The following is a 13,235-nucleotide window of genomic DNA, read 5'->3' as shown; positions in this document are numbered from 1 at the left end:
GCGCAAAATTCCCCCGCTCACAGTCTCCTTATATGCGGCTCTAGTTCCGGGTATACGTGGCACTTCCTGTAACTTCTGCGGTTGCGCCGACTGTTGTTAGGGGGTCTTCTTCAGCACTCTGGTGGTCGTGGGGATGAAGGCTGGAGTCTTCCTCAGCGTTGTGAGTGATGACCTTCAGGTCGTGTGCACACATTTCACAATACAGTTGTGCAATACCGCCATATTAGGTAATCTAAACTAACATTGCAGTTTCGCTAGCTCAGTGGAATCACCTTGGGTGGGGGACATGTTCTCGTTACAGGATGTTGTAGTTTAGCCCATACTTAGCGCCTAGTTTCATCGTACAATCACTTCCCGAGTTGATGAAACAAATTAGCACATATCACATTGGTACTACAGAAGTGGGGTTGTGTCGGGGACCCAGCCAGCAGCAGTGCAGGGAGCACCCAGCATGACTTGTCTCATATGGCTTTGGAGCATTCAGCGGGTTGCACAGCAAAAACCATTAAAATCACAGAAAACTAATCCTTAAGAGGAGAGAGAGGAGGAGAGAAAAAAAAAAAAAAGCTTTTTGCTGAAGTGGTTCAACCTGGTGTGCTCAGAGTCAAGAGGAAGGCTGGGGACCTTGGCCCATGTGGGGCGGACTGGGATCCCCAGCATGAGCCCCAGAACCGCTTTGGGTCGTGATGGCGCATGCCCCAGGCTGCAACCGCAGTTCCCTGTGCAGGGAGGCAAGGAAAGCCTTCGGTGTATTTTCAAGCAGTCGGGCATGCGGCAGGTCATCACTAATATCGGGGTGAACTGAAAGGAAAATGCGCTCTGAGGGACAGCCCTGTGAATGTGTGTGTGTGTGTATATTATATTTATATATATATATATATATAAAACCCTCATGTTATGAGAGCAATTGATACCATACATAGGGAGTGATAGGCTTGTTGCCATGGGAACTACTCTTTCTACTTGAATAGCAAAATCAATAATTGCCTAAAACCTCCACTGTGTGTTTGGAGTTTGGGCCTTCTTGTGTTGTGGGTTTCTTTTTCAGGAAGGATATGATGAATTCTGTAACAAAACAAAATCTCCATGTGGATATTCTGTGTTGGTCCCTGCTGCTCTCAGACCCTGTGAAGTGATATATTAATGTCATGCCTTAATTTTAAATAAATGGAGGCTTTATCCTGCCACACTGAAGGCTTAATCCTGTAAGACCTGCCTTTACTTTAGGGTAGTAAAGTCTATCTGCTTAGGAATGGTAACCTATGTATCAGCAGGACTACCTACATGAGTAAGAATTGCTAATATCATAAATAAATATATGTATTTTTTTTCTTTTTTCTTTCTCTGTCTCCAAATGCTTGAGGAACATAGTGGCTACTGAACTGTGAAATGTTAGACACAGGCATTCATGGTAACATGCAACTACCTATAATTTTGAATGCCTCCCCATGGAGGAATTTCTTTGGGAAACCATGAGCCAGATTTTTCACTGGTACTAGCCCATGGCGCTGCAGGCATGGCTCACTGATGTTCTGGAAATAGTGTGGGAGGTGGTATTGCTCAGTTATCAGGATGCCGAAATAAGTTATTTGTTCCAAGGAGATCATGGATTTTTCTTCTGCTGCTCATTATGCACTTTGGTCAGCAGTGAAATAATTTGCAGTGCTGACACTTCAGGTGATCTAGGGTGATTTAGGTGTTACTGGGAATGGAGCCAACGCCCCGCTGAGATGAGCAGAGGTGATTCACGCTGTTTTGAACCGTTGTTCTTGGTTGTTTACAAATTCAAGCTGCTGATCTGACTTCTCAGTTACACCCAGGTTATGAGTTAGCTCTTTCTCATCATGAATTTCCTTCTTTGATTCTTTTCAGGAAGCCTGAAAGAGCTAAGTGTAATTCCTGCATGTTTTGTGTGTTTGTACTAAAAATGTGAATAGAAAAATCTAATGATTTATATGTAAATATTTGTGTGTTTAGTAATTTGATGTATGCAGCAAAATGATTTAATGATGACAGGATATAGGTCATGAACATTCCCTGCCTCAGCTACTTTCAGTAGTGCTGATCTTTCACACCTGGAAACCCCAGGGATCTTTTTAATCTCTGCAGTTTACAAAATTATATCAACAGCCTCAGAATAAACAAGCAAAATATTTGAAAGAGAACTTGGTTTCCCCTCCTGCCAACCAGCTTGTTTACACTGTTTAACTTTTTGTTGTTGTTGTCCCCTGCCCCCTGACTGCAGTATCTCATATAGGGGTCATCTGCATTATCAAAATAGCATTTTTTGCAAGAGAGGACAGATTTTCTTGTTTGTATGTTATTGTATCCATGGGGAGTTTGAGCAACACAGATGTCAAGACCTGGAATCCCAGTGCCATTAGAGCCATTTGACCCAATCTGATTATTGTACAGTGGAGGCATAGGTATCAAGATATGCAGATGTCTAAAAATGACAGGAAATGGCATCATCACACGTCTTCCAATCAGTTGTTTTCCCAAGATGTCTCAGGCATGCAAGCATTTGATATGAACAGTCACTATATGTCTTAGTGCATACTGATCCCAGTTTTTTACCCTATACATTATGCAGTTTGGTTTAGTCATTTATTTTGTGTCTACAGGTGTAATAGATTCATGAGCAGCATCCAGCAAGTTTGCTTCCATCTTCTTAAATTTGTTAACCAGTCTTACACATTTGGAGTTTAATAAGTTTATCCTTAAAGCATTTAGACAAGCAAAATGGCCTTGCACTGAGCATGTAATTGTGGTACTAAGTGTGATATCAAAATACATTGCTGTCCACTTATTTTACAGTGTTAGGGGAAATTCATAAGGCTCATGAACTGTCAAAGCTTGTGAATTAGAGTTTAATGTCAAGCAGTAGAATTAGTCATAGTTTTAAGTAATTAATGGATTGGTGCTCCAATGCCTCAGAGTTCACTCCTGATTCTTCCCTTGCACAATCCACTGAAGGCTGGTCAAAAGCTGCATGAGATGGGCATTTACCTGGTCTCAGTCAACAAAGGTCTCCTGATGCAGATTTACACCAGCTGAGAGTCTTTAACAGCCCTTTAAAGTTAGTGATGACTTTAAATGGCTTCTCTTGTCCCGGAGAGGCAAAGCTAGCCGAGGAATTGGCTTTTTCCAGACCGTGAATAGAAGCAGAAGCCTTTTTTCTACCTTACTGGATTTATTCACTGGATTATTTCAGAATGAATTTGAGTGTTCCCACTGATTAAATATGGCTTTCAAGCCCCACTCAATGAAAATGTTATATCCTGTCCCCAATTTCTTTCCAGTAGTGACAGGGGTCCCTCCTCTGATGCCTTCTCCAACATCTGACTTCATATTCATTAGTCATCAAGAGTCCACATTCATTATTTTCTTATGTCTAATGGGCCTGTCAGTTGAAACATGTCCTGTTGTTTCTAGTGATTTTTAGGCTAGTTTCCAAAGACTTGTTAAGTTTCCAGAAACTGAATGTTTAGGAGTCTCAAATGTGTGGGAGCCTGATTTATTTATTATTATTATTTTTAATAAAATGGTATAACTCAATCTAATATGTAATTCAGTGTAAGGCACACACAAAATAAATAGGCATTTGTAATTACACTGCACCAGTGATGAAAATCACGAGTCATGATAATTGTTGTTACTTTCACAAAACACTGGTCTGGATGATGATGGAACTTTTTAAGTGCAGACCATAACCGTCTTCCATTCCCCTGCTCCTACCTGGACATTACCAGGAGTTGCTTGCTCTCTCTCTCTGGGGAAAAAAAGGTATCCAAACAAACACACTGAACGGAATAGAGCCGAAGCCAAGGCGTGCTCTGATCCTGTCTCACAGCAGATGAGGATCTCTGATCCCTTTTGTGATTTCTGTCTCCACTCTTAAGAATACCTTTCCCTTGTTGGTTATTTATGGTTTTATGCCTACTTCCAGCTTTCTGAAAGCCTCCCCCAGTGAATGCCCGATGTATTAACCTCAGCTCTTGCTGTAGCAGGCCTTGCTAGCAGTTCCCCCAGTACATGCTCTTTGAAGAACATTTCTTTTGCTAATGTACTGGTACAGAAGCTGTCAAGTTTACCAAAAAAACAAACAAACCCTCTGATACAAAAGACATAAAGCTGACGTGAAGCAAGCAATTGTCTGTACTTAAACCGTACCCCCTCCTGCATAACTGGAAATAATTGAGGTTTTGATGGATGAACTCTGTTACTCTAGTCACTTGCTGCAGAACCTTTTTGCCTACTTGAAATTCATAGAAATTCCTGTTATTGAGCCTGTTTACTGTGTACGTGATGAATATGTGCCTGCCTTCTCTAAAATGTTTTTGCAGTTTCCCTTATGCTTTATTTACTAAAGATCTACCTTCTCTTTCATCTTGATTGTTAGCAAAAAGTCATTTTTTGAGTAGAGGAGGTAATTCTGGAGGTAATTAAATTTGGTTTCCCTCTTATTCACCACATTCCCAGTGACTGCTCGCTTCAAAGCCATGTTACAGTCTCTAAATGAAGGTGATTGCTGGACTTCCTACTGAGAGGAGTCAATACCAAGCTTCCAAGTACTTTGCTGTAAATCAGAGAAATTCGCATCTAAACTTTGGCAGAGAATGGAGCTAAGTTAATGAGAGAACTGGCCAGGACACAGTCAAGGAAATCAGAGATATGTTGGCCTGGCAAGTCAGCAGTTTGAATAATTCATTTTATTATAGAACAGCACTGGCATACAATGTGTCTGTATCTGGTAAAACAACAGTGTGTTTCTTTGAAATGTATTTCAGTTTTGCATGTTGCTGCATATACCGGTTTAGAAAATGAGTTATGCATTTGCAGAATAGTCTTGAGTAGTTTGCTACACTGCTGTCTTACACTGGGGAGCAGTGAGGTCCCCAGTAAAAGCTCGGTGCTATCAAGGGCTTGTTACTTCATATTTGCATGCGATCTTCATGCATTACTACATGAATTAGCCATGTATTTAGGACTGTTTGAACCCCGATGAGCCTTTTCATATACAGCAAAATCAGGGTTCAGGCAAAGCTGATTGTACCCCATCAAGGAGGACAGCTTGTTTTCACTTACTAATATTTTTCCTCATGGAAGCATTACAGAGGCAGTCGAGTGACTATGTCGCATTGAGTGGCACAGTTTATGGACAGGAATTTCCCAAATTTCTGCTAAGAGCATCTGCGAGGGGAAAGCTTTAGAGAAAAGAGGAAAAAAATGATGTGGGAAGTCACAGTGTAGGTTCCTGAGACTCTTAAGTCCGAAATGATTTTGTCCTTCTGTAAGACAGACTACGTTCAGTGGCTTTTTTCAGCTCAAATGACAAACTTGACAATAAGGGCGGTGACTCCAATGAGGGTATGAGATTATTACTTCTGGTTTAGGAAGTACCTCAGCCCTTGGTCCCCAAGAGAGTATGCAGCAAAGCATTTCTACACCCTTGCCTTGTTCTTCCACTCCTCTTTGGGCACTTGCTGTGAAAATACCATATGGGTCTGGATGGACCTTGGGTCCCACGCAGTACAGCCATTCCTATATGTTCCCTTTTGTCTCGTGACCTAAAGATGTCCTGACAACTGCTTGTAGTCTGAGTTATTGCGTAAAACAGGACCTTCTACAGCCTCAGGTCTGAGCCCAGGCTGTTGCAAGCAACCACATTGAATAATCGCCACCATAAATTAAGCCAGATCAACTTTTAGAAGTACCATATCTTCACACATATTATCCAACCCCCCTGAAATACACTAAAGAAAAACCTTAACAACTCGGTAGTAAAGGGGAAATCGGAGTCTAGAGATGCCTGCAATCAACTTCATMTCTGATGACTTGTGCGTGGTTACAGCCCTCATTGATGCAGATTTGTAGAAGATTGAGAGATGACGTAAAGGTTATAAGTTTGAAAATGTGATAGTTTGACTTATTCGGCCTCTGTTTCTTTTGGATGCTGCTTCAAAACTTCACTGTTCTAATTTCCAAGCTAAATTTATTCCTGGCCAGTTCACGCTCATGTGTTCTACTGAGGCTAACCTTGTGCTTCTTACCTGTTGTTTATCTCCCTTCTCTTTACAGAGACCAGTTGTATGCCCAGTCAGTCATGTTTTACCAGCTAGAGCAAACTAAGCTTTTAGCTGGCAATTGTAAAATGGTTCCCCATTCTCTACTCATTCAAATATCCAGCTAACGAGTTCCTAGTTTACTACAGTATTTAAGATCTAACACTTTTTAGAATTAAATTTTGTGACATTTCCATTATTCCTGTCTTCAAGGTTATCTAGTTTTTCTTGCATGATTTTTTCTTTTATTGTCAACTTTGCTAACAGTGAGTCCTCACTTTGTGTCATCAGCACATTTCCTACCAAGATGTCAGTGTAATTAAAGAAAATGCTAATGAATATGAATAGAAAAATTGAAAAGATTGATGTGTAATGAATTATGCTTATAATCTTCCTCTGGCCTAATGAAACCTTTTTTAAACCCAGCTGCTTGCAGTCACTTTAACCACTTGAAATTTCATGTATTAATCCTTATTTTCCTCAGCTTATGTTGTAATTCTCCATAGTGGTTTAACAAAGTCCCAATATATGCAATTTACCTTTGTCTAGAAAATAAGTTTTTTCATGAAAGAAAGACATAAGACTAGTCTGATATGACTGGAATTGGGTAAATATGTGCTAAATGTTGTTCCCTTTTACTTCCATGTCTTTAATTTCTCCTTTCTTCCCAACTTTGTTCTGAACACTTGCATACTAGTGAGGCCAGACTATCAAGTCTCAAGGTTGTCCTCAGGATTTTCCTCCTCCCTTTCTGAGGTAAAGTAACTATGTTTGCTGTTTTCTGTGTAATGCCACATGACCCAATGTGGTGGATTTATTAAAAGTCCTTTATACTAGACTTAAAACCTCTCAGTTTTCCCCATTAGCTGTGCTGCCTTTTCCTCTCTGTCTAACATGTTTGTTCTGGACGGAAACAGGCAAAGAATCTTGACATAGTTTTGGGGTGGCATCTACATTTGCTTTAATCTCTTTGGCCTTTAAACTCCATCTTCACTTTTAGCAAGCCAACTGCTCTGTCCTTCTTCCCTCTGGAAGCCCTTCCCTACAGCTTTCTCCCATGGCTTTGAATTAAAACTCTAAACATGACTTTTTTTTTCTCTCTTGGACTTATGGAAATTGCAAGTCTCCTGCATTTCGAAGTCTTTGAGCTTTTCAGTCTAGCAGACTTCTGTTTCCAGAAATTCTTTTTATTTCTCCATGTTTGCCTTTTGTAAGCCCTATCCACAAAATGACTCATTTGTCTCTTTGATTCTTTAAACAGAACCAGCCCAGGATTGCTCCATCCAATACTATTTTCCACAAGCAGCTCTTTTATAATTGCCTCAATATGTACCAAAGCCAAATTTAAAAAAGCGTCACCTTTTATTGGCTCAGTGACTATTTGATCTGCTATCTGTACACTCTGGCATCTTGACATCCACTTCTGAGATGAAGCACGCAGAAAACAAAACCTTCACCATTATGCCCAGCACAACTACTGTGCTTTATTTTTGCAGCCACTCTGATTTCTTTGGAGGACAGTATTATTCCAATGACCTGGCAATGATCAGCTGAAGCTATTGTAAAGCATTGCACACATCTTATAGTAGTCCATATTGAGTATCAGAGGCTGTAGTCCCAAACAAGCCATCTCAGGTTGAAAACAGGAAATGAGGCCAATTCGGTGATGGTGCCCATCATGTCGATAGTGATGTAAGAAAACAAAATATCACAGCTTCTTGACAAGACTCCTGGAGCTAAGTAGCACTAGTGGTTAAACTAACTTGAGGCTGCTGGAGCTGTGAAATATTATTATGCTAATTTTGGAGATGTAATAACATTAGCTGAAGTCTAGGATGACTTGTTGAAATTTTCACATTAGGGCAACTTGCTGATGTGATTACATTTTGATATTTTGGTTTGTATTTTTTTTTTCTTGGCACATGTAATCTCATGTGCTTATTTAATTCCATACTGAAAGTGACTCTTTTACCTTGCACATGATACCTAGCTCTAGATTCTCAGACCTTTAGAGCAAAGAGTAATGGCTGTGATTTTTACACCTGGCTTGGAGATTTAGATGTGCCAGCTGGATTTTTCAAAGTGCTTCCATGATCAAGGACAAAAAGCCCTACTGAAAGACTTCTTAATGGAGTTTGTGGTTGCTGATAACTGCTGAAAAATCCCTTGTGCCACTGTTGGTGATATTCTGATATTCTATAGCCCTGTGGTCAGCTCCAGAAGCATCACTCTCTGGCTTCCTGTGGATGGGGGACATGCACATGTGTGTGCTGCTAGATATTGGATTATATTAACCCTAACTTTTTGGAGGGGGGAGTGCTCATGGGACACATCTGTGTTGCCCAGGCTATTGTTTTGCTGGAAGAGAGGGGGACCTCTTGAACCCCTCCCATTAAAATGCCAGGGAGCCAAATTTCAGTGCTGCCTGTGACATTTGCTTTGGCTGCAGTCTGGGTCTATGGGGTGCTTTGGCAGGCCATGCTGCTTTTTTGGCCATGGCGTCCTTCGAGGCTGCTGAGCCTGGAGCACTTCATGCTCACCTGCATCCCTGGGGGTTGGACAGGGTATGTTGGCTGCCTCTGGAGATTGGCTCCTGCCCTGTTTCTCACCATTGCTTTGGTTTGGACGACACCAGTTTGGGGTTACTCTTGGCAATTGGCAGCTTTCCGCTCCCTTTTGGTGCAGCTTGCATTCAAAGTACCTTATGACTCACACGGAGACAGATCTATTTCAGTCCAAGAAAAGCATTCTTATCTCAGAGCAACTCTAGCTGCCTTTCAGGAAACAGATGTGTCTTGATTTTTCAGAGCTGTAGGCGGGAGGGAAAGCCAGCCCGAAGCGTTGAGCCTTTTACCACTGCTGCGTCTGCCTGGCAGCCAGCGTTCGGTGCAGAGCAGAGTAGCTACGACCAGGCTCTTCCTGGCTGGCAGAGCCATGGCGCTTCATGCAGGGGGCTGGGCACGCAGTCAGGGGAAGAACAAGAGTCCCCCGCCATCATGGGCTGTGTCAAGGGGGAAATGCAATGCATAAAGGAGAGTGGATAATACAAAGTGCAAGGTTTGAAAGCTTTATTTCCTGGAGCCTCCTGAAATAAAAGCTAATGCGTCTTGGTTTGAAAGGGTGAATGACCTCAGGGTACTATGAAGTTGAAGCATAATGTTCCCTTGAAATAAAATTTCAAACAAAGGCAGCTTGCTTTATATCCATGCCTGGATGCTTCTTAAGGCTCCCCCAGTTTAGAAAACTTTTGTAATTGCTTTAAATCTGCTTTTCCACCACTTTGGATCTAATTTTTGTTTTTGCCACGGTGACAGCAGTTGCTGAAAGCTGCATGTAGGCTTCAATAAAAAATTCCTTATTTTGGTACTTGTCGCTCCCTAGAATCCAAGGTTTTGGATCAGGCAACCCTCACTTTCACCTATGGGACTATAATTTGTTGTCAGATCAACCACAGAAAAATATCCAAATATCTGCTAGGATAACTAGGATTACAGTCCTAGATCTTAGTCCTTTGGTCTGCAGAATAGACATTTTCTGCCATTAACATAACTGCAAGTTTGGGAGCGAACCAAAAGTTAATCATTGTTCTTTAGTCTGCTTTAACTGAAGCTGCAGTTTCAGAGAGTTGCTAATTGACATCTTTTAACCATTCTTCATAGAGATAGAATCAATATTAGAAATTTTATTGTAAAGGACTTTGACTTTTAGATTCTCAATTTGAAAACCTGTAAAGGAATCAGATTTCCATAAAGGACATATGAAAAGCCTTTTTAAAAAAATCATTCAGTTTCCTTTTAAGGTATTTCAAACTTGGTACCTGAGAACTAGAGGCATCAAAAATTATTCATTACTTTTGAAATTCTTCTCTATGTCCCCTTTGGCTTTTTTCATAAGACAAGATTTACTCTACAGAACTCATGCTTTAAAAAAAAAGGGGGATGGGGGATGAATTTTATAATGGACATTTAAAATCAGCTCTCATTTCAATCTGATGTGAAAATTGCTCTGGACAGTTAAGTTCTAAATTGATGCCTCTGGGTAGTAATTTCTCTTAGAAATATTTTTATGCTCATACAAAAGAGTTTCTACTAGAAAGGAAGATCAAATAACTCTAAATTGTAGTTTGGGTATTTCAAGTCTGGGTCTGAAATTTTCCAGGTGGGTCCTTATGTTGCATCCACAAGGATTTTGCTGCATATCCCCAAAAAGAAAAAAATGGTGCCCTGTACATTAGTCCTTCCTTCCACTACCGCTTCCTCAGGAAGGTGTGCTTACACTCTGCCTGGCTGCAAATCTTCTCTTGATTAAAGCACTGTTCTCCTCTTGCGCTCCTCCTTGGTTTGTTACAAGTTCAGTAAAACATCGACAATTAAATGGATGTTTTTCTGTCTCCCGGGGAGCAGCTCTCATTGGGAGTGCTGAGAGGTGTCAATGACGGGAATCCAACACTGCAGGCGAGTGTGCGCTGGCCCTTTGCTGTGAAATTACTGTGAACATGTGCATAGGGTCACAGCAGGAGGCTTCAGCGCCTGCTTCCCTCTGCTGTCCCCTTCCCCAGGAATGGGAAGAGTACCCGGGCATATATCCTGGCATATTTGACTTGAGGCAGGGCGTTCCCCTCTCCTGGTAGAGCCATGGCCAGGAGCAATTGCCCTTGACTTGCTGTGGCTCACTTACTCTCCAGGATAGACAGAGGTATGCATTTTACATGGCTGTGTTTGTGTGATCATTAGAGAAGTAAAAAGTATTTGAGGTATTTTTTGAGTATTTCAATATATATTGCATATTTTACATTTTATTCTTTTTATCCCTTTACAGAAGGAATTGCTAGGAGTAAGCTGCTTATTGTCCTAGTATGTTGGGCATTTCCATTGCCCACCTTATCAAGTCACTTATCAAGAGTGGAAGTCTCTTAATCTTGCCTTAATGCATATGCGGGTGTATATTTACAGTAAAGGAAACTTCTTACTGGCTCTCAGCTGTGCTTAGTTGTCAAATCCCATCACCATTACTGTGCACATCTTGCTTTCCTTGAGGATTGCAGGCTTTTTCCTCCCAGATTCCTGAAGATATCTATCTCCTATGTTTACAGGTTTAATTTTATTTTTTGTTTGTTTCTCCTTCTCATACCATATTCTGTAAGAGCAAACAAGCGTTTTGGAGGTTATTGAGCATCAGTTTTGACATATCTCTGAAAGTCAGCCTTTATCTGCTTTGCAGTTTTTATTTTTCAGAACAGGCTGTTCATCATGAAGTTATTAGTTTCAGATTGTCTTCCTTTCTGCTTTCCAGGAGCAGAGCTTACTTTTCAGTACAGAGTTCTCCACTCATTATCTTTGCTGGGAGATACAATGCTTATTCAATTTGCAAACTCTGACCTCCCAGTTTTCCTCACACTTGTCAAATTTATGATCCAAAATTTCAGCTACTGACACCACTTGGCAAAATCTAATGATGCTTCTCAAAGTCCTCTGTATCCATGGATTTGGTTTAGCCATGGTAACCTTTACCAAGTAGTAGCTTAGAAAAGGTAACTCTCTTCTTAATGACAAACCCTTCTTGGTGGTGATGCCTCTATTTTTGAAATATGATAGTGAAGTTTTATGTATTTATTGGTCAAAAAGAGTCTCTAAACACTAGGAATTAAGTAACACCCTTTCCCCTTCCCCAATTAAATGAACCCTGAGCAGATTATGCATTTAAATTTGAAAGTGTATGAGGTGTATTGTAAGGCCATTGCAGGATGCTATGGATAGAGTTCATTCCTCTAAGTTTAGACACCTACCGTGTTGATGTTTACATCTGAACTAGTTGTCTTTGGCTTCATTTCTAGTCAACAGAGAGAAATAGGTACGTCTGAGTTAGGATGTAAGGTTGCCACCGTGCAGACATCTCGGACATGCCAGAGGCTGTGGCATTGAAGACTGATCACAAATAACCAAATAGATATGTTTGTTTTATACGCAATAGGATAGTTTTACATTACTAAACATAGATAATAAAAGAACAATCCCACTCCTAAATGAAATTTCCCTTGTTCTGAATTCATGTTTATGTACAGATTCCCTTCTGCAGATAACCTCAGCTCTCCATAGAGAGTTTAGTGAGACTCATAAGTTCATTACATTTAACTTCTCTTTCAGTATTGATGTAATTTATGTCCATTCATTATGCCTTATTTGTTTGGCACTTACTGTTTGTTTATACATAAAGCATAGTAAAGATTGTGAATAAAGTTTGCTAGTTGTTTTTCTTTTTTTATTTAAGGTTGCAAAAAGGTTTTTTCCCTGGGGTGTGTTCTTTGAATTCTCTTGAAATCATGCATGAAGGTCAGCAGAAAGTGCTGACCTAGTTTTTCCATAACACAGTCAAAAAGAAGCTTCTCTCCCTTCACTGGGAGGGAGCCTAGGGATATTAGCCTTGCTAATCTGTGTGAATATTCCCAGGCAGATGGAATAACTGTTAATTTGTTTACTTGTGGCTTAGCTGAGCCAAGTGTAGCTAGGCAGCAGTTTGCTGGCTGTGTTGCACTGGGTCCTGAAGTCTGGGTGAGGGGGACAGGCTGGAGGGAGGGACAGCTCCTTTCCACAAGCAGAGATGCTGGCTTGTCTGCAGAAACTCCTGGGTGCAGGAGGGAAGCTGAGAAACCAGCAGCATGGCACTGGCTGGGAGGCAATGGGGAGGTGCAGAGGCAGTGCCTACTGCAGGCAACAGGTCCGCAAAGGGCATGGGAAGAAAGAAAGTTTCCCAGCAATCCAGAGAAGACTGTAGCATTTGTTCACCCTGAAAGCTGCTAATTGCTAGCTTGGACTAGACTTCAAAATTGGGAGAAACCTCCCACCCTGTAAGGGCATAACCTGTCTCTCCCAAGAGTTCTGAGTTTAAGAGTTGCCTTGTCCTAACCTGATCACTTGTGTTCAAGTAAGACCAAGCTTTAAAGAGTCAGAGTCTAAAATGTTTCTGCTGTGTCCTTTTTAAAGAAGAAATGGGGCAGGTTTAGCTTACGGTATGGACACATCCTATGACAGCATTGCCTCAAGGTGCTGACTGCTTTGGCAAGCAGCTGCTCAAACCCTAGCTTGCTGGAACCAGCTGACGGGCGAGTGAAGAGTTAACAGGACTGAAGTTTGTCAATTGATATGCAGAAGAACTGATAGCACAAGAGCTGAC

This window comes from Apteryx rowi, unplaced genomic scaffold (genome assembly GCF_003343035.1).
Source record: "Apteryx rowi isolate R43461 unplaced genomic scaffold, aptRow1 scaffold_1153, whole genome shotgun sequence".
Lineage (NCBI taxonomy): Eukaryota > Metazoa > Chordata > Aves > Apterygiformes > Apterygidae > Apteryx > Apteryx rowi.
The sequence above is the reverse complement of the archived record's forward strand: the minus strand, read 5'-3'. Positions refer to the sequence as shown.